Raw genomic sequence first — 20,135 nt, forward strand, 5'->3', positions numbered from 1 at the left:
ACTTTGATAAGGTCTTGCTTTTCTTCTGGGGATTAAAGAAACCATGGCTACACCGGGAGAGCAGAGCCTGTCCTTACGCGCGCACACACACACACACACACACACACACACACACACACACACACACACACACACACACACACACACACACACACACACACACACACGAATAGCCACCATTAAATAATGAAAGGAAAAGTGATTTTGACAATCGGTTCTACTCCAGGGCCTCGGACTGTAATTGTTATCACAGGAGACCTTTCATTCAGATAAAAGAGTATAAGAGCCTCACCTGTCTCTTAGCAGTGTGTGTAAAAAATTGCTATTTTCTACTGCTAACATCTAAGCTTGCTTATTGGCCTATACCGGTTTCAGCTGGTCCTCCGGTGTGGACAAGCCTGTTCCATCCGGTTAAATTGAAAGGGAGCTGACCACCTGAAACGCACCCGACATCCCTCCAAAACTTCTTACTATTTTTAAAAGCGTGTTGTTGCATTTGTTTGCATTAGTGTGTGCACCCGTGTGTGCTTTGTCACTGTTAAAAAAAAACGATCCGGGCTTTATGAGTGCAGATTCGCAATAACTAGCAGGTGGGTAGAATTTGCACTCCGTCCCAGAGGGGCTCTCCGTGTACTTTCATGTTGAAAGAGCACTATTTATAGCTTTTGGTCATCACAAAAGTGCTCACTTTTAAAAGCAAAACAACTATTAAGCACCCACTTTTCCGTAGTACACAACACAAATGGACTCTTGGGAGCCCTGGACCGGTAGTGACCTCATGATAAAAGGCATTAGGACGAGTGCAAATGGCTACGGCAGTTAGCGTCACTAAACCGAAGTCGAGATTCAAATTTACGTAGGATTCTCTGGAAGCTTTTAATGATTTTTCTGCCATTGGTGCTGAGTGGTGAAATTAGAGTGCTAATTATACAGTAGCGTTTATTGCCTTTGTAATGGAGCGAGTTTGTATCAATTGTAAGCACCTCTTAGCATAGCATTTTTTGGGCAGAGATAACCAAACTTCACATCGTAAATCTGACAAATACTGCAGAGATTAGTAAGAACCAGCAGCCATTTAGATGCGAGACACGCATTGCGGCTATAAAAGTTCAGATAGATGCAAATGGATCTTTATTTCATCATTCACTTTGTGAGGAAGAAAATAGAGCCCGTGTACAATCAGAAACCGCTAGACATCATGGGTAAACTTTCCTATTGGCTCTCCGATTGAAAGGGCGGCTCTGGTGGGGAAAGACTCACAAAGGGAGCAGAAGTGAACGATAAAGTTGAACATCTGTTCACCCTCGGGCATCATTTCAAAACGCCTGCAATGAGAAACTACAGCGAAATGGCAGAGAGGTAAAAAAATTGGTGTTAAAAAGCGAGCAAGAGAGAGAGAGCTTTCTCATATGCACATGTTGGCTGTTTGCCCCTTGTGTTTTTCCGGAAAAAAAATGATGAAACGAACAACTCAAGTAAAAGTTTTTATTTACTGTATGAATGTTTTTTTTTTCCTTTTATTATTAATGCTTTTTATAATTTCATCCTGACCGCCGTGCATGCTCACTACTAAGAATATTCATAAGAGATCTTTATTGCATCAAAGCTCCCATAATATTCTTTACATGGGCCTAAATATTGATTCAACAGCAATTAAATGCATACATAACACAAATAACTGCACATATCTGTTTCTGGACCCATGGTGTATGTAGATACAAACGGTTCATTCTAAGGTAATAAAAACAATACAGTTCATTATGTAAGGTCTATACACCAATGATAATATAGTTATGAATATTATATTGCTTTATGTCGAGAGATCCTTCCAAAAGTTACACAATGCACCTTTATAGGAGCAGTATTTACTGAAGGTTTTTGACAGTTTCTAAAAAAAAAACCCACTATAGACGGTTTCATCGGACGCATGCACATTGCTGCGGTTACGCGTCTCGAACTAAACTTAACCTCTGGTCTTTGTTTGTTTAATGGTCTGGCTAGTGGCTAAACTCTGGAACAAATACCTAATCGAAAATAAGAAAAATTTGGTTTCCTTAAAGGTAACCACCACTTTTTTTCAAAATTTTACCTCAACTTAGACAAATGAATACATAGCTATCTTTTTTCAATGCGTGCACTTAATCTTTGTACGGTGCTTCGTGAATGTGTTAGCATTTAGCCTAGCCCCATTCATTCCTATGGCTCCAAGCAAAAGTTTTATTTTGTGCCACCATACTTACTCGTGTACCTACTCAAAAATAGGGAAAATATGGAAGTGTTTGGTGGCTTCTAAATTCATCCCTGTTTGTTTGTGTTGTTACTGCTTAAACCATCCAGTTATTATCTTTTTGAAATCCACTTTCCGTGTCGATATGTCTGTTTTAATTTTAGTCTGTGTGATCCTGCCCACTGCCAGTTTACTCAATAGTGTATTTTGACAGCTCGATTGTCGGTTAACCTACACTGAAAAAATTATTCATTGAATTTAATTAATTTTTTAAGGTAAGTGGTTGCAATCAATTTATTTAAGCTACATTTAAACAAAAAAGATTAATAAAGTAAAATAAAATATAAAACTTTTGTTTAAATGTATCTTAAATAAATTTAATGCAACCACTTACCTTAAAAAAATTGATCAAATTCAATGAATAATTTTTTCAGTGTATAAATAAAGCTATTTAAAGGGCAGTGTGTAATTTTTGAAAGATCTCTTGACAGAAATGCAAAATAATATACAAAACTATATTATCAGGGGTGTATAAAGACCTTTCATAATGATCCGTTATGTGTAAATTACCATAGAATTAGATGTTTTATCTACATACTAGGGCTGTCAATAGATTAAAATATTTAATCGCGATTAATCGCATGATTTCATGAGTTAACTTGCGATTAATCGCAAATTAATTCCACATTTTTATCTGTTCTAAATTTACCTAAATGTAACACTTTTTAAGTTTTTAATGCTCTAATCAGCATGGATTTGGATAATATATATGCTATATGCAAATGTATGTCTACAACAGCCTGCTTACATTTTCAACAGAACCATCAGCCATAGTTTTATAAATGTTTTTGCCTTTAGAAGACCTTGTTCTTTCTCCATTTCTGTTTGCTGCTGCATCATTTGTGTATTAAAAAACTTCAAAACAATTGGAACAATTGTTGGAATCTGACAAAGCATGACAGAACTATACCTGTGAATGCAGAGCAAAAACAATATCAATATACATATATGTTTTTCTTTTATTGTTTAATTTTGACATTGGGACAGACCACTTTAAGACTGTAGGATAATGCAAGGGTTTAATATATGACACAACAGATACTTTTACTCAACAGGTAACCAAACATTCACTTCAGATATAACAGATTATAGGTCATACCTGTGTGAATTCTTGTCAAAACAGATATTTTTAAACCTGTAATTTTGTGTTAGATGTCTATATATATCAAGCCCAGTCTCCTGAAGATGCGTATAAATAGCACAAAGTGTCACGCACTCGCGCGTTTGTGTGCATGCGCTTCAGACGTCTGCGTCAGACATCGCTTTTGAGCCTTGTCACTCTTAATAACTCTTTTAAAATCAATCAGATCCCAAACTTTTTTCTCTTAATAATTATTTTAACATCAAGAAAGTCCTGCGGTCTATTTTCTATAATTTCTGAATGCTTTTTAAAATGAAACTAAAAAGTGAAAGAAGACGCATCTTTGCTTTATATGGATTTGGGACAGTACACCTCACAGAAAACGTGCAGATAAAGAAAACTGCACGTGCAGAAAACGTGCATTTTAGATGTTTAATTACCATTTAGAGCATTGGATTCGCTAGACGAGAGCTTAATGGTCTTATTTTTTATCAAAAGCTCATCTAGACAGCGCCGGTCACTTGCTGCGTCTCAATTCATCCAGCTGTGGGTCAAACAGAAATTGCGTGTTGCGTTAATCGCGCGTTAATAAAATTAGTGCCGTTAAAATGAATTTGCGTTAACGCGTTATAATAAAAAAATAAAAAGAATAATACCTTACATTTATATAGCGCTTTTCTCAGTACTCAAAGCGCTTTACATATGAACGGGGGAATCTCCTCAACCACCACCAATGTGCAGCATCCACCTGGATGATGCGACGGCAGCCATATTGCGCCAGACCGCTCACCACACACCAGCTTATTAGTGGAGAGGAGACCGAGTGATATAGCCAATTAGTATGAGGGATGATTAGTAGGCCAATGGGCAAGTTTGGCCAGGATGCCGGGGCACACCCCTACTCTTTTTGAAGGGCATCCTGGGATTTTTTAATGACCACAGAGAGTCAGGACCTCGGTTTAACGTCTCATCCGAAGGACGGAGCTTTTTTTTGACAGTATAGTGTCCCCATCACTATACTGGGGTGTTAGGACCCACACAGACCACAGGGTGAGCACCCCCTGCTGGTCTCACTAACACCACTACCAGCAGCAACCTGGTTTTCCCAGGTGGTCTCCCATCCAGGTACTGACCAGGCTCAGCCCTGCTTAGCTTCAGTGGGCAAGCTGTCTTGGGCTACAGGGTGATATGGCTGCTGGTTATTAACGCGTTTATTTCGACAGCCCTACTACATACACAGAGGTTCCCTTACATTGAAGTCGCCATTTTGTGCAGCCATGTTTTCACAGAAGCCCTTAACGGACAAACTTTTTTTACGAAGTTGTCTCCGATGATAACATGTTTGTCCGGTGGTGGCTACTGTAGCTTCTCTATGTGTTTTAAAAGCGATAGGTGAGCAGTGGACTGAGCCGTTGGTTGCAATTCGCAACCTCACTACTAGATGCCGCTAAAATGTACACACTGCACCTTTAAATGAAATCGCAATGGCCCATAAATCCAACCTCCACAATTTGCCACAGATTGAGTTACAAAAAGCCATGCGTGTAAAATGCAAGAGAAATTGCAGAAAATAAGCAAACTAAAAGAAATTCAACAAGTGTACGACTGCAAACATTATATTGCATTTCTGTCAAGAGATCCCTCTAAAAGTTACAGATTGCACAATTAAATGGACAATGTGTTTTTTTTTAAGTATTTTGCAACACGCATTTGGAAAAGCGAGGCGCTAGAGAGCACTATTCGTTTGAATGCAAAATACAATTTCACCTAGATGGGGAAAATCCTACTTATTGTCCCTTTAAATAGCTTTTTAATAAATACATTGTTTTTAACTCTTTCCTCACCATTGACAAGTTAACGCATAATTAAGAGAAAACGCTTCCCTGCCAATGACGAGTTTTTCCGACAATCTGTATTTCCGCTATTATCCACCAGGTGGCGCACTTACCCAACCCAATAAAACCAATAAAACCCGAAAGTATTCCCTTAAACAGTTCAAACTCTGTGTATGTTTTAAGGATCGCTTTGAATGTGATCTCTATCAGAAGTCTTTTACAAAAACAATTATCTTGTTTTTTTGCTCAAAATTTGGTGTTTATGAATAAATATACCCATATTTGAGAGGTAATAAAAAGAGAACAAATGAAGGTAGGATAAAACTTAGAAGATAAAAGGTAAAACTTCTAAAGATACAATTTTTTGAAAGCAGAGGGTCTGTTCTTGCATTTGATATAGTGTATGTTTATATATTTAAAGAAGAACATTTTCTGGAAGGCATTAAAATGCTGGCAACTTTTTTAGACACGCTGGCAGGGAAAGAGTTAATGAATGTTATAGTGATAATATAATTTTCTAAATGTTTGTAGTCACAGGTTTTCATATTTAATAGTTACCGTTAAAGTGAAATGCTTTAATTCATCAAACCGTAGGAAAATCCAGTGAAATTTTTAATCATGCAGTTTCGACCACAAGCCTTTCAGTTTGCTTGAACTCGGTCGACTGATTCGAGAGACGCTAAGTGTTATCACTTGCCACTCACTGCCACATTGAAATGAGCTGAAATGTGTTAAATTACCCCTTCTCTCGATCCTCCAATCGACGCTTGTTAGCCCCCTTTTCCGGAGCCTTTCAATCACAAACGAGACCTTTTCTGCGTCTGCTCGGGTCTAGGCCTGACATTTCTCATTCTCATATGAAGACTTCACATTTTCCCATGTCGGCAGAAGTCAGTGGCTCTCTGACCTTTCAGCTTCCCAAAGCTTTAATTAGACCCGACTTCCCTGACCAACTCTCGCCTTCAGCTCGGTTTTGCTTCTCACCCCGCTGACAAGCTCGTGCGGTCTTGTATGTGTCTTTGGAAGGATAATTGCCAGATAACAGGGGTTGATCTTTGCCGCCGAAGCGTTGTACTTGTGTTTCGTAAAGAGAGGGAAATGAAAGGATATGTGCATACAAAGTGAATAGCAGATCAAAACTTTCTGGCAAAAAATACATTAGGCGAAAAGCTTGCGTCTTAGCTAAAGGGGACAACCGTGAAAAATTAAAGCTGTCTGCCTTGCCATTCATTTTCTTTTTTTCCTTTCAGCAGCAGGTCGAAAACCAAAATGTAGGTTTTTAAAATGCAGAAAATCCTTTTACAGCAGGTTATTATTTATTCATAAAGCTTTATTTTTTTATTTATTTTTTTGCAGTGTTGAAAGAATATGCGAGTGCTGAGTTTATACTGTATGTTTAAAGCTGAAGGTTTTGCATCATTTCCAAGGTCGACGTCAAATGCTTAAATGTTTAAATCAATCATTTTCACCTGTCGACTGGAGATGGCCTTCTATTTAGTCAAAGACGAACCATAAACCTGAGCCTTCAGCACAATGAATCAGTTTAAATGAGAGATTGTGCTTCCTGAGATAAAGATTTAAACATTTCAACACTGATGAGCTTTCATAGGCGTTGACCTTCAGCAGTAGCAACACAATGTGTGCTTTCAACATCTCAACCAATACATGGTAGTTAATCTTAGGAACGGATGTGACTTGCTGTGTTTTGGCAATTGATGTGCATGTGGAGTAATAGCCACTTGATGTCTTCACAGGTCCACTTAGATACGAAAACTAGAGGTTTGGGTGTAAAATTTTCATTTTCATTAAGTTTTCTATGTTTGTCTTGGGGCTTTCTTTTTTTAATTATTTATGCATGTTGGGTTCATGTAATTCGGGTCATTTCATGACGTGTACATTTCTTTGGACTCGAGAAGACCTCTAATAGGCGCCGATCCCATGGGTGCTTCGGGGCTTGAGTACTCACAAAGAAATGGCAGATATGCTAAATTAATTTAAATAAAAAATGATTTTGAAATTTGGGAGCCTCTTTCATTGGTGGATCTCGCGAGTTGTGATATCTACAATGCTTTGATGTATAAGCTGAATAAGGGGCAGTTCACATTTCGCTTCAAAAACCATGCGGAAAACGTGGCCGTGACGCTTTTGCCTTCTATCCAACATGCTTTCCGATGCAGCAAGATTAAGTATTTTGAACTTGCTGCCGCTCCAACGCGGCTGGAAAAAAGAACGTCGCACCATGTCCGTGTCGCTCTCTATTTAAAGAGACAAACAGATCCAAAATCGAAAATTAGCATGACATGTGTCATGTAGCTGTCCATCAATGTAAACAATATGCAAAGTAATTGAACCAAAAAGTGCACGATTAATAAAGTTATTGGCTTCTAAAGTAGGGAGTTGACTATGAATCGCTGAAATGAGTCAGAATATGGATTGAATCTCCTGCCTGACTTTATCCATGTAATACCAACACTTTGCATAATAATCTCCACCTACATCCTTACCAGCAGGAGAAACGAAAACTATGACCTGCCCACAGCTAGTTAGTGTGTAAACATCATATCACGCTGTGTTTTCAGTTTGTGTTGTTTTCACTACCAAATGATGAAGATATATAAAGAATCAGTGGTTAAAATTACTTTTTCACTGAGGAATTTACTAGACGTTTGGCTGTAAAGAATCAGTGGTTAAAATTACTTTTTCATGAAGGGATTTACTAGACGTTTGGCTGTAAAGAATCAGTGGTTAAAATTACTTTTTCACTGAGGAATTTACTAGACGTTTGGCTGTAAAGAATCAGTGGTTAAAATTACTTTTTCACTGAGGAATTTACTAGACGTTTGGCTGTAAAGAATCAGTGGTTAAAATTACTTTTTCATGAAGGGATTTACTAGACGTTTGGCTGTAAAGAATCAGTGGTTAAAATTACTTTTTCATGGAGGGATTTACTAGACGTTTGGAAATGAAAGATGGTTTAATACCCACTTTATTTCCCACTAAACATTGGACGTTGGATAGACGTGCAGATCGTGTCTATATTGTTCGTTCGTTGGTCCATGACCAATTCTGGACATCTATTCGACATCCAAACTTGGTCCACTATTTGGACGTCCAACCATGACCCTACTTGGACGTCATATTTACCGGCAACATTTGACGTTTAAACTGGGTAATTTTTTGGAAGTCATTTGGACGTCATATTTACGGGCAACATTTGACGTTTGAACTGGGTAATTATTTGGAGGTCATTTGGACGTCTATGTCTATATTACATGATTAGGCCTATACATTTTTTTTATTTACAAATATCAGCATTATTGTACCAACATGATTAATACTTACGAATAGTCTATATTATTTTATACAGTACTGTTTTTCTGCTTTCTTTATTTATATACAAATTCATCTAAATGTACAATTAAAAATCTGTAATTAAATGCGTAGTTCGTTATATTAAAATATATGACCATACTAACAATTTAACATGAAAATATTTTCACCTATTCTCATAATGTTGCGTGGTTAGCGAGACTTGCTTGTAACCCAGAGGTCGGTGGTTCGAATCCCACGGCCAGCAGGAAATGACTGAAGTGTTCGGTGTTGCAATGGATGGGTGAAGTGCAGAGACAATCATTCCTTTTGCTTTTTTCATGTCTTTTTTCCTTACACGGAGGTCCTACGGATGTAAACATTTAGATGTGCAGAAGACGTCGCAAAAAAGACGTCGCCTGGCGTTACAAAACAACCCTTTTTATGTACCGAATTCGGACGTCCAAAAATTACATGAAAAAGACGTCATTCTGACGTCACTTTGCGCAGTGGGTTGGAACACAAATATGATACTTGATACTACATACTTGCTTAAATGAGTGTAAAAATGTAAAGGTCTGTCGTTGTTTTTATAACCTGGACTAATGATGAATGATGTGTATTGATGTTGTTTTTTAAACTCTTAATATAATGTCAGAGGGTCACGTTAGCAAGCGGCTAACGCATGCTGCACTTACGGTTTTGCTATGGCCCAGTTAGCTTACATACTTGCTTAAATGAGTGTAAAATGTTAGTTTTTATCGTCATTTTTACTGCTTGGATTAATGATGAATGATGTCGTTGTTTAAACTCTTACACATACTGGCAGAGAGTCACATTAGCAAGCGGCTAGCGCATGTGCACTTACGGTTTTGCTATGACGCGGTTAGCTTACATAAATGCTTAAATGAGTGTAAAATGTTAGTTTCTATTGTCGTTTTTTATTGCTTGGATTAATGAAGAATGACATGTATTGATGACGATAATGTCTTCTCAGTAAATCATGTTAGCACTAGGTCAATACATCTTGCACTATTGTTGGTCTATGCCACTGATCTGTGGTCTGTTCGGAGACTCTGTCAGTTAACCAATCAAAGCAGGGTAGACTACTAAAAGGTGGGGTTTAGGCAGACTGAGTCATTGAACGGCTTTGCACGAATCGTTTGGGGATCTCTGAGAAATTGGCTAATTTTAAATTTATATTTTGAGAAAATTACAGTGTTTTTTGACCTTGCATGCATTTAAACCTGTTGTCCGGGACTTATAAACAGTGATAGGACACTTAAAATTGGCATCTTACTGGCTCTTTAAGTGTTTTTGCCACACGTCTACATTCAAAATAATGCATTTGTGCTCGCAAAAAAACCCTGAATTGTGTTTTTTTTACATTTTGCATCTAAATCGTACTAAAAGCGCAGCTGCGCCGAGTTCCTCCTTATTTCCAAAGCGTTTGCACACACATCGTCTACGCCCCGTTGTTCTCATGACGTTGTGCCGAGCACCCACCGGTGGAAAAAGTAATTGCCGCCTATGTGTGGGGTGAATGTGTTTTTTCTGTTTATAACCAACAAAAGATGAAACATCGAAACCATATTTCAATGAAAAACGTATTTATTCCTCTTTCAGATCATGTGTAAATCTCAATTTAACAAATTATCCTTATGACTGGTTTTGTGCATTTGACAGACACTTTTATCCAAAGCAAGTTATCCAGTGCATTCAACCTATAAATTTTTTTCTCCGGGGTAAAAACCCATCACCTTCTAGTTGCTAGCGCAATGATCTGCCACTTTATTACCGTATCCCACAATGCATTCCACACTATCAGTGTGATGAACAAGTCAAGAGCAATTACTGTATAACCACAATCTCATTATTTAATCTGATTTGACGGTTCAAAGATCTGTGACTTTTATTCAAAATTGAATTTAACGTGAAACATTTTACTTCTGTTTTCTCTCTTACCACACACGTTCTTCAATAAACGCTTTGAGTTATTTCAGCACCTTCACGTCCCAAGACAGCCTTAAATAACAGCACCTTGGATGTTTTAGCGAACACCTTGAGCGATCACCTGGGACCCGACACAGCATTTCGCTCTAATTGGTCAGTTCTCCGTTGAGCAAACAATAGCCTTGGTTAATAAGGCAATTTTGAGGGTTTCAACACACTGCATTCCTAATAAGAGTAGAAAAAACTACACAGCTCTCGGTTCAGGGAGCAAATTCTGTCTCGGGGATGTTACGGCGGGCCTTGCTGATCTCAGATCTGTGGCGTCAGCAGTGGAGCTTTACCATGCCGTGCCACTTCCCGCGGTGGACGGAGGGAAATTGCAGCTCACCTGTGTACACCTACAAAGACTCTTTGAGAAATTTGTGCGTGTTGAAAACGAGCACGTAAGCACTTAGGGCAAACAGCTTGGTTTACAGTTTTTTAATGATGTTTAGTCATCAGAGGAAAAGACAGTGTGCGCTGGTGCGTAGAATGTGTGTGGCGCTATACTAAATCTAGACTATAGAGTCTATGTATTCACATTACTGTGTTTAAGCTTGTGTATGCGTTTTTAACAAGAATAAATTTCACCTTATCACAAATTCAATAATCATAGATTAACTGTCCTTGACTAGTCAATAAGGTTATAACAACATTAACCCTTTAGTACAATGCTGTTATAGGGGAAAATATAGTTCCCCTTTTTAATTTTCCAAAATACACTGTAACAAAAATCCTTGTTGCACTTAAATTTAAGTTTGATTAACTTAATTTCGACATTGAAAAAGTAATGATTTTATATAAATTATAAACAAATTACCTTAGGGATACTCCAGCCAAATATTAAAATCACATCATGATTAACTCACCCTCAAGCAATCAGAGATACATCCGTCCATTATCTGTACACATTTGGAGTTATTTTAGTAAATGTCCTTGATCTATCAAGCTTTATAATGGTTAAAAAAATCAGGAAACTTCTGACTTTAAGTCCCCAAAAACTCAACTCCAATGGGTTAATAAAGGTCTTCTTTGGGAAATCAATGTTATTGTGGAAGAAAAATACTCATATTTCAAACTTTATAAACTTTAATAAATATATTTTGGTAACGACGGCATCTTGGACTTACACGAGAGTTTTACGCTGTTTCTCAATTCAAAGAACACAAAGAACCGAATTGCGTACTCGTGGAGATCGGTCTTGCCAGGTGACCTTGGAAGAACGAACTCAGAAGGTCACGAGAACACAGAGCGCACATGTGAGAACTGAGATGTGTGAGGTCTTCCTGTTGGTCACCTGACCTCCGCCAGGCTTGTTTAACTTTATATTTTGGCACCGCAAGAACCAACAGGCAGATGACATCAAAGTACAGAGAGAGCAATTTGAGAAATCAGACAAAGTCTATTTTTATCTCGCTCTCGCGGTACTTTGACATCATCCGCCTGTCAGTTCTAGCTGTGCCGCATGAAGTCGAACAAGCCTTTTGTTTTGCCGCAATGACTTCTGGGGCGTAAAAGCGATTTCAGCACGCAAGTCTGCAATCGATGGCTGTTTCTCAATCAACCTGATCTCACGAATTTCCGTGGCATAGTCACGGAATTTTTTGCTCATTTTTCCGTGGCATTCTCACGGATCTCCGCATATTTCCGTGGTCCTGCCACGGACTTTCTTTTCCGTGGCATTCTCACGGATTGGTTACTCAACTGTTTTGTCCTATTTTCTTACAATTGTCGCTTCGGTTTAGGGTTAGATTTACATAAAATGACATCCCTACCCAAACCCAACTCTAACCCCAACGTCAGGCGACAATCGACCAAAGTTTAAAAAATATAAAAGAATACATCAGAAAAAATAGTACAAACCAATACTTAAAGTGACATACTAACGCAAACACCAAATCCAACCCCAAACCGAAGCGACAACGGTTTGAAAACAGGAAAAAGCAGTTGAGTAACCACTCCGTGAGAATGCCACGGAAAAGAAAGTCCGTGGCAGGACCACGGAAATATGCGGAGATCCGTGAAAATGCCACGGAAAAATGAGCAAAAAATTCTGTGACTATCCCACGGAACTTTGTGAGATCATGTTGTTCTCAATATGCGTTCTTCAGTGATCTTGCGTCATTGTGTTCTCGCTCTACGTCATCATTAACCGTCGAAATTAAATTCCAATTATCAAGAACGCAAGTACAGAAGATACATGAAAATACCTGGATGTGCTCTTGATATCGAGGATGCATTGATTGCAGACTTGCGCGCTGAAATCGCTTTACGCCCCAGATGTCATTGCGGCAAAACAATGGCGGAGGTCAGGTGACCAACAGGAATATTGCACACATCTCAATTATCACAAGTGCGCTCTGTGTTCTTGCAACCTTCTGAGTTCGTTCTTCCAAGGGCGCCTGGCAAGACCAATCTCCATGAGAACGCAAGTCTGCTCTTTGCGTTCTTGGAATTGAGAAACAGACAAAGTCTATTTAGGTCTCGCTCTCACAATACTTTGACATCATTTGCCTGTCAGATCTATCAGACCTGCATGAAGTTTTGTCTATTGTTTTGCCGCAATGACTTCTGGGGCGTAAAGTGATTTCAGCGCGCAAGTTTGCACTCGATGAATCCTTGATATCAAGAACACATACGGGTATGTTCATGCGTCCTCTGTACTTGCATTCTTGGGAATTGGAATTGAACTTTGACGGTTAATGATGACGTAGAGCGGGAACGCAAGGACGCAAGATAGCTAAAGAACACATATTGAGAAACAGCCTTTGTGTTTTTAGTATTGGTCGCCATGGGTACGTTTGCACAATTATTCTCGTAAATTGCATGAGTCCGAGATGGTGCCGTTACCGGAAGCTAGTTATTATAGTTTATAAAGTTTAAAATATAGATATTTTTCTTACAATATCGCATCAATTACCCACAAAAAACTTTATTAACCCTTCAGAGCGGTGTGGACTAGTTCTGTAAAGAATGCATGCACTTTTTTGGGCTTTAAAGTCAGAAGGTGCTCCATGTTTTCTGTTTTATTCCGTTATAAGCTTGGAAGAGCGAGGACAATTACTAAAATAACTCCAAATGTTTTCATCTAAAAGATAATGGACATATGTATTTCCGATTGCTTAAGGATGAGTAAATCATGGGGTAAGTTTGATATTTGCCTGGAGTATCGCTTTAAGTTATTTCAACTTTATTTAACAATTACAATTTTATTTGTATAAAAACAGCAAGTCTTCACTAGTCAAGAAAGTTGAAATTAATTGTAAATTCAAGTTGATTCAACTTAAAAATGTATGTGCAGCAAAAATTTGGATCATTATCAATCTGGTGCCTACACAGACCGGCAGGTCACCCATTGGACAAAAGAAAAGAAGACTCACAAATCTGTGCTCAGTTTTTCAAATCATGCGCACGGATTAAAAAACCATACGCACTAGGCAACATATCCGTGACTCCAGTGTGCAAATCCGTGTGGACGGATTGCGAAAGCTTTCCCATGGTTTATGAATTTTGGGTACGGATTGCAAAAACTGAGGGTTTATAAATCTGAGACCAGGGATTGTTAACTCATCCATATGGTTTATTAATACATGCACATGATTTGTAAAACTGAGGGAACTGTTTTATAATCTGTGAGTATGGTTTATAAACTGAGGGGACGAAGTACAAAACTGTGATCATGGATTTGCGGGTCTTGTTTTCTTTTCTCCAAGGGGTGACCTGCCGGGCTCCGTAGGTGTCATATATCAATTTACAAAAAAAATAAAAACACTATTACTTTAGCTATTAATGTATATGTCAGATTTTGAAGCTGAAATAATCCATCATTCCAACGTTGTAAAACAGGAAAGCAGCAGGAAGCGAAGGAGATTTCCCAGCTGGAGCTGTGACGTTGTTACTGTGAATGTGTTCAGCTCTGTGCAAATGTAATGTGAGTGACGCAGGTTTGAGCCTGACCTTTTTTTTTCTCAACTTTGTCTAAACAAAAAGGCAAAACCAGAGGTAAATTCCGAGCTCAGGTTACCAGCGGAAAGAGATATTTATGACTGCCCTCATTAAGCCAGGATTTACAGAAGTGAGCCGATCCAATTAGTTTAAGACGGAGCCGAAATATGTTCCTGATGTCATTAATATTCTATTAGAGCTGGCGTAGCACTGCGTAACGGTAACTCAAAGACTTCAAGTCGCACGACTCTGGATCACCAGCCACCTCATCTGTGCTTCATTAACCTTTGTCATCCCAAAAACCTCTGCTCTTTTACTCCGAATCACTGATAGGGACTCGGAACAGAGTCGGGAAGATGGATTCGTGAGGGTACGTGAACAGAGCACAAAGAAAATACGATAAAATTAATTGCCCCGTTAAAGTGTAATTCACTTTATGAAGTGGAGTCAACAAGGCCAATGTAGACCATCCTTAATTTTATCTACAGTTACTTCTTTTCTTTTTTTTACTTTTAGAATAAATTAAAGTCACACTGAGTGTAGCTACAACACATTTTTTTGGTCATTATCTGTCCTCTCAATGAGTCTCATATACTTTCTTTTTATTTCTACCTGCCTCTCTCCATCTTTTTCTTTTTATCTCTCTCTCTATGCATGATTGAAGGTCAAACAAGAGCGAATGAGACAGAAAATTCCTCCCTACGCATCTTCCCGCATCTGCATATCCTATTTTCACACGTCGATGTCAGGTATAGAAATGCAGATTGAGAGGCATTAATCCATAACGGCTTCTGGCTGTGACGTCTCATATGACTGATGTAAGCGCTTTCTGTTCAGTACAGAGGATTCTGCCATGATCTGAATACAATCGCACTGGATTTAAAGGGACAGGCCGCCCAAAAAATTTTGTCAGCCTTTACTTGTAAGATTTTCTTTTGTTTAATACGTTTGCAAAATGTCCAGCTTTGCAACCAAAGTGGATGGTGTTTCTAAGCCAACATGGGGGCCTCAACAGATTTCCAAAGGGGCCTTACGATGACTTAAAATTATTAAAATTAACTAAATAAGATAAAACATCTTATTGTTTTGGTTATTTTTGTAATGGATATTCAAAATATTGGGAATATGGACATTCAAATATTGTTTTGGGCAATAGGGGGGCCTTGAAGTGAAAAAAGTTGAAAATCACTGGTTTATAAAGTAGTAAATCCCCAAAATATCAAGCAGAGACCTGTTCCTGACACTACATAAATTTCACTTCAAATATGTCATTAACAGCATAAAAAATGTATGCCATCGTATGCATTTGATTGTCGCTTTATAAATATGTTATTCATCATTAAGCCACCCAAATATCACTTGGTCTGCATCTGGGTCACGTTCAAAGAGTTGGCAAAGTTGATCGATGAGCAAGTGCTCTGGTCGTTATATGGTTAGCATTAGCATCCTGTTTGACGAATGGGTTCGCAAGCTCTGCTGCCCTGATCTACTTAACAATTCTTTAGCCCTAGAGAAATGTGTCAGGAATGCAGATGAAATGGAAAGCGATTCTGAAGTGGACACAAACATGATCGGTCGTTCCGTAGGGTTTGCATTTCAACTGCATTTGATTGGTCGATATGTCATTGATTGGTCGATATGATTGAAGTGCGGGGTTCACAAAGTATCTACAGTACCTGTACAAAATCACGAACGAATAATAGACCCAATAATAGACCCAAAAGCTCCCCTTCACAGAAATCTGATATACTGTATGGCTATAAATTTATATGTGACCCTGTCTCTGAAAACCCAGCTAAAGTCTATTTTGTGTGTGTGTGATTTACTGTTTTCTACATGAAATGTAATAAACAGTCTGTGAAATTTTAACGTGGATATATTTAATATTGACTGAGTGAGGTCATGTCAAAGATTGAAATCGATGTGAAATCAATTTCTGATGCTCCTAATCTCATAATTAGATTATGAGACTTTATCTTGGATTTCACAGGGTCACATATTTGAGGAAATACACTATATGCACTGTATAGGTTTTTAATTGTATAGGGGAGAACTGGGGCGGAAGTAACATGGGACGAAAGTAACAAAGTGATTTTCTCAAAGCCATGACTACATTTGCATTTCAAACTATGACAGCATCTTAGGCACGCATCCCTTGACAGAGCTGACAAATATTGCATTATTTCGTCACTGTTTTGCGCGTGTAGATCCAGAAAGCAGTTTTCAACCAAGTAACACTTGTTACTTTTGTCCCACTGCTAATACTTTTGCATTATGTTGAAAATCTATATTTTTCTAATTTGATTTGATTTAATTTTCATAGTGTTCAAAACTGTTGAAAACATGTTTTATTCCAGTCCCTCCAGAAAAACATGATAATGCGATCACATGATTCAATGAATAATCAGACAGAGTCCGCATATTTATGCAAGGACTGCTTTTTTTAAATACCTCGCATAAATTGCAAATTTCTGCTCGCAAAATATGCGGGGCTTGCATGATGTCATAATCCCCACATTTTTGTGGCAAAAATTTATATATATATATATCTTAGCAGAAAGTTGAAGTAAATCGGGTTTAAATGACAGGAGTCAACATTGAAAAATGTTGCATTTACGTCACACATGCGCATCCATGTCACCTGTTGTTCAGGGGGACGTTAGGAAGTGACGTAATTATGCAACGTGAACATCAATAAAAAGCTGCAAACAGTTTTTGCAAGTTCACGCAATTTTGGCAAGTTTCCGCAATTTTGGCAAGTTTCCGCAATTTCATTGCATAAAATTGCATAAATATCCCGCATATTCCATCGCATAAGAAAACGTGCCGCAAATTTTTTTTGCCCGCAACAATCACAAAAAAACTCTGCATTTTTCTGGAAGGACTGTTATTCTCAACTATACATTTTTTTATTGTTGTGTTGCTTTTGAAAGATTTTATGAAACTGAAATTTTTAATCTAAATATAATTTCATTATTTTTGTAAGATAAACAACAAAAATGTTTGCAGTTACATATTAACAAGGTCATAATCATGAATATTTACTACAAAAAATGTAAAAAAAAAAAATCTATCTTCTGTTGTGTTACTTTTGACCCACTTGTGCGTTACTATTGTCCCAGCTGACAGGGTCAAAAGTAACAATACGCTACTTATTATCAAAGTAAAATTACACTGAAGTCGTTTTACATTTGTTCAAAATTCCACCTGGTATTAAAGACGCTTTATGCATTTTTCCATTTTTGTCAAACAGCGACTCCTAGAGTCGCTGGGGAATACTTGCAACTGTCGTAATTTCCCACTCCGTACACCTCCGAAAATAATGACCAGGTAATGTTTTTACAATTTCATTCAAATATTAGGCTACTGCATAGTCTACTAAACTACTGATGATGGTAATAGGATAATACGTTTATTTCAAGTGTAGAGTGCATATAAAAATAAAGTAGCCTACCGTGTTTGCTGGCTTATAACGTTTTTACATGATTGCAGCCAAGTAAACAGTCTACTGTATAGTCTATGTCAAAGACAAAGTTATTGTGTAAGTTGCTTTTTATGTGAATAAATCTGTATTTCTTGAATTCTTGACATTGTGTATTTCCATCTCCAACAAGAAACATCTTTATCCACTGGCCAATTTGCTACTTGCCTACACTGAACACACTCACAAACATGAGGTAAACCAAGCTTTAACACATGCACACCAAATCCTTACACGCTTACACCTTCAGCTGCCTCTGTCAGTGATAAGGGTTCGAAACCGTTCAGGCTTACCAATTCAATTATTTTTGACGCTGATTATATTTATTTATTTATTTATTTTCAAAAGTGTCACAAACTTAGGACTGGTGCCACTCTGAAACATGAAAAAAAAACTCTAGGGAAATTTAGATTTAGCAGCCTCACTGACTCAGTTTGGGGGGAGTTAAAAACGCACACACACATAAACATCATAATAAATTACTCATCGGAGTGTTTTACCGGCAACATTAAAAAGATCCACGCTTGTGAACCGCCATGATTATGATCGAATCAAACCATGCGAATCAGACATTAGAAATGAAGATATCACATTTAATAAGTGGCAGACATGCAAGAACTTTAAAAGTATTCATTAAGACTTGCAAATTAGGAACGCGGTTTGTGAATCCATCAAATCTACAAGCTTCCTGTCTTGTATCTGAAATACAAATTAAGACACGATGTTGATGATGCTTATTTAATTGCGACTGACGTTTCTTGTTAAGTGTAACTAAATATTTGCTTAAATGATGAAAACATTTACACAGGTCTCATTATAACATGCTCTTAAAGGGACATTCCACTTTTTTGAAAATATGCTCATTTTACAGCTCCTCTAGAGTTAAACATTTGATTTTTACCGTTTTGAAATCCATTCAGCTCATCTGCGAGGCTTGCGCTAGCACTTTTAGCATAGCTTAGCACAATCAATTGAATCTGATTAGACCATTAGCATCGTGCTAAAAAAAACCCAAAAAGTTTCAATATTTTTCCTATTTAAAACTTGACTCTTCGGTAGTTACATCATGTACTAAGACCGACAGAAAATTTAAAGTTGCGATTTTCTAGGCAGATATGTTAGGAACTATACTCTCATTCTGGCGTAATAATCAACGACTTTGCTGCTGTAACATGGCGGCAGGAGTCGCAATGATATTACGCAGCAGCTGAAAATAGTCTCCTTGGTGATTTTAAAGCAACACTAAAGAGTTTTTTTGCTCTTTGCTCCCCCCACAGGTTAAAAGCGTAATTGTCCATTACCACTGTCATAAATACTGCAGCATAGCTGGCTCTGATTGGATTGTAGGTCTGCGTAAAGCAAGTTTTTGTAGTTTTCACTCGAACTACAGGACCGTGACCCGACAGTTGGAAACTTCTTTAGTGCGGTTTTGGCCGATAGAGGGCTGCAAAGCGCGTGTGAAAGTGCCGTTCACCCTGTTTTGAGTGGGTGAACGACTGAAACTTTTTTGGAAATGTTGTATTTTGGTAAAAAAACTCTTTGGTGTTGCTTTAAATAGCAGGGGAATATTTTCGGGCACTGTGTAAAATCACTACGCCTGCTGCAGCCATGTTACGGCAGCAAAGTCATTGATTATTACGCCAGTTTAAGAGTATAGTTCCTAACCATATCGGCCTAGAAAATCGCAACTTTTAATTTTCTATCTTTCTTAGTACATGATGTAACTACAGAAGAGTCAAGTTTTAAATAGGAAAAATATTGAAACCCTTTGGTTATTTTTTAGCGTGATGCTAATGGTCTAATCAGATTTAATAGATTGTGCTAAGCTATGCTAAAAGTGCTAGCGCCAGACCTGGAGATCAGCTGAATGTATTCCAAAATCGAATGTTTAACTCTATGGTAGCTGGAAATTAGCATATTTCCAAAAAAAGTGAAATGTCCCTTTAAGGTTCTTAAAGGAATAGTTCACCCAAAAAGGGAAGATATTTGTAATCAAGCAAGAAACAGGAGCACAATTGACTTCTATAGTATGAAATAAAAATACTATGGAAGTCAATGGTGCCCAAAAACATTGCTTAAAATATCTTTCTTTGTATTCAGCAGACATTCATACAGATTTGTAACAACTTGAATTTTTATTTTTGGGTGAACTATCCCTTTAAGACTCTCCTACAGTAAGTGAATCTCTTCAGGGCCACCAGGTGA

At 37.8% G+C, this 20,135-nt stretch overlaps 1 protein-coding gene and 1 pseudogene across 4 annotated transcripts in view; one reads left to right on the forward strand and one right to left on the reverse strand.

The window, feature by feature from the left end:
• sorcs1 (sortilin-related VPS10 domain containing receptor 1) overlaps nt 1-20,135 on the forward strand; it is a 212,705-nt gene that overhangs the window by 132,341 nt on the left and 60,229 nt on the right. The gene's annotated exons all lie outside the window — the stretch shown is intronic.
• Nucleotides 4,452-4,568, reverse strand: LOC141363579 (5S ribosomal RNA; annotated as a pseudogene).

This window comes from Misgurnus anguillicaudatus, chromosome 3 (assembly GCF_027580225.2).
Source record: "Misgurnus anguillicaudatus chromosome 3, ASM2758022v2, whole genome shotgun sequence".
Taxonomy (NCBI): domain Eukaryota; kingdom Metazoa; phylum Chordata; class Actinopteri; order Cypriniformes; family Cobitidae; genus Misgurnus; species Misgurnus anguillicaudatus.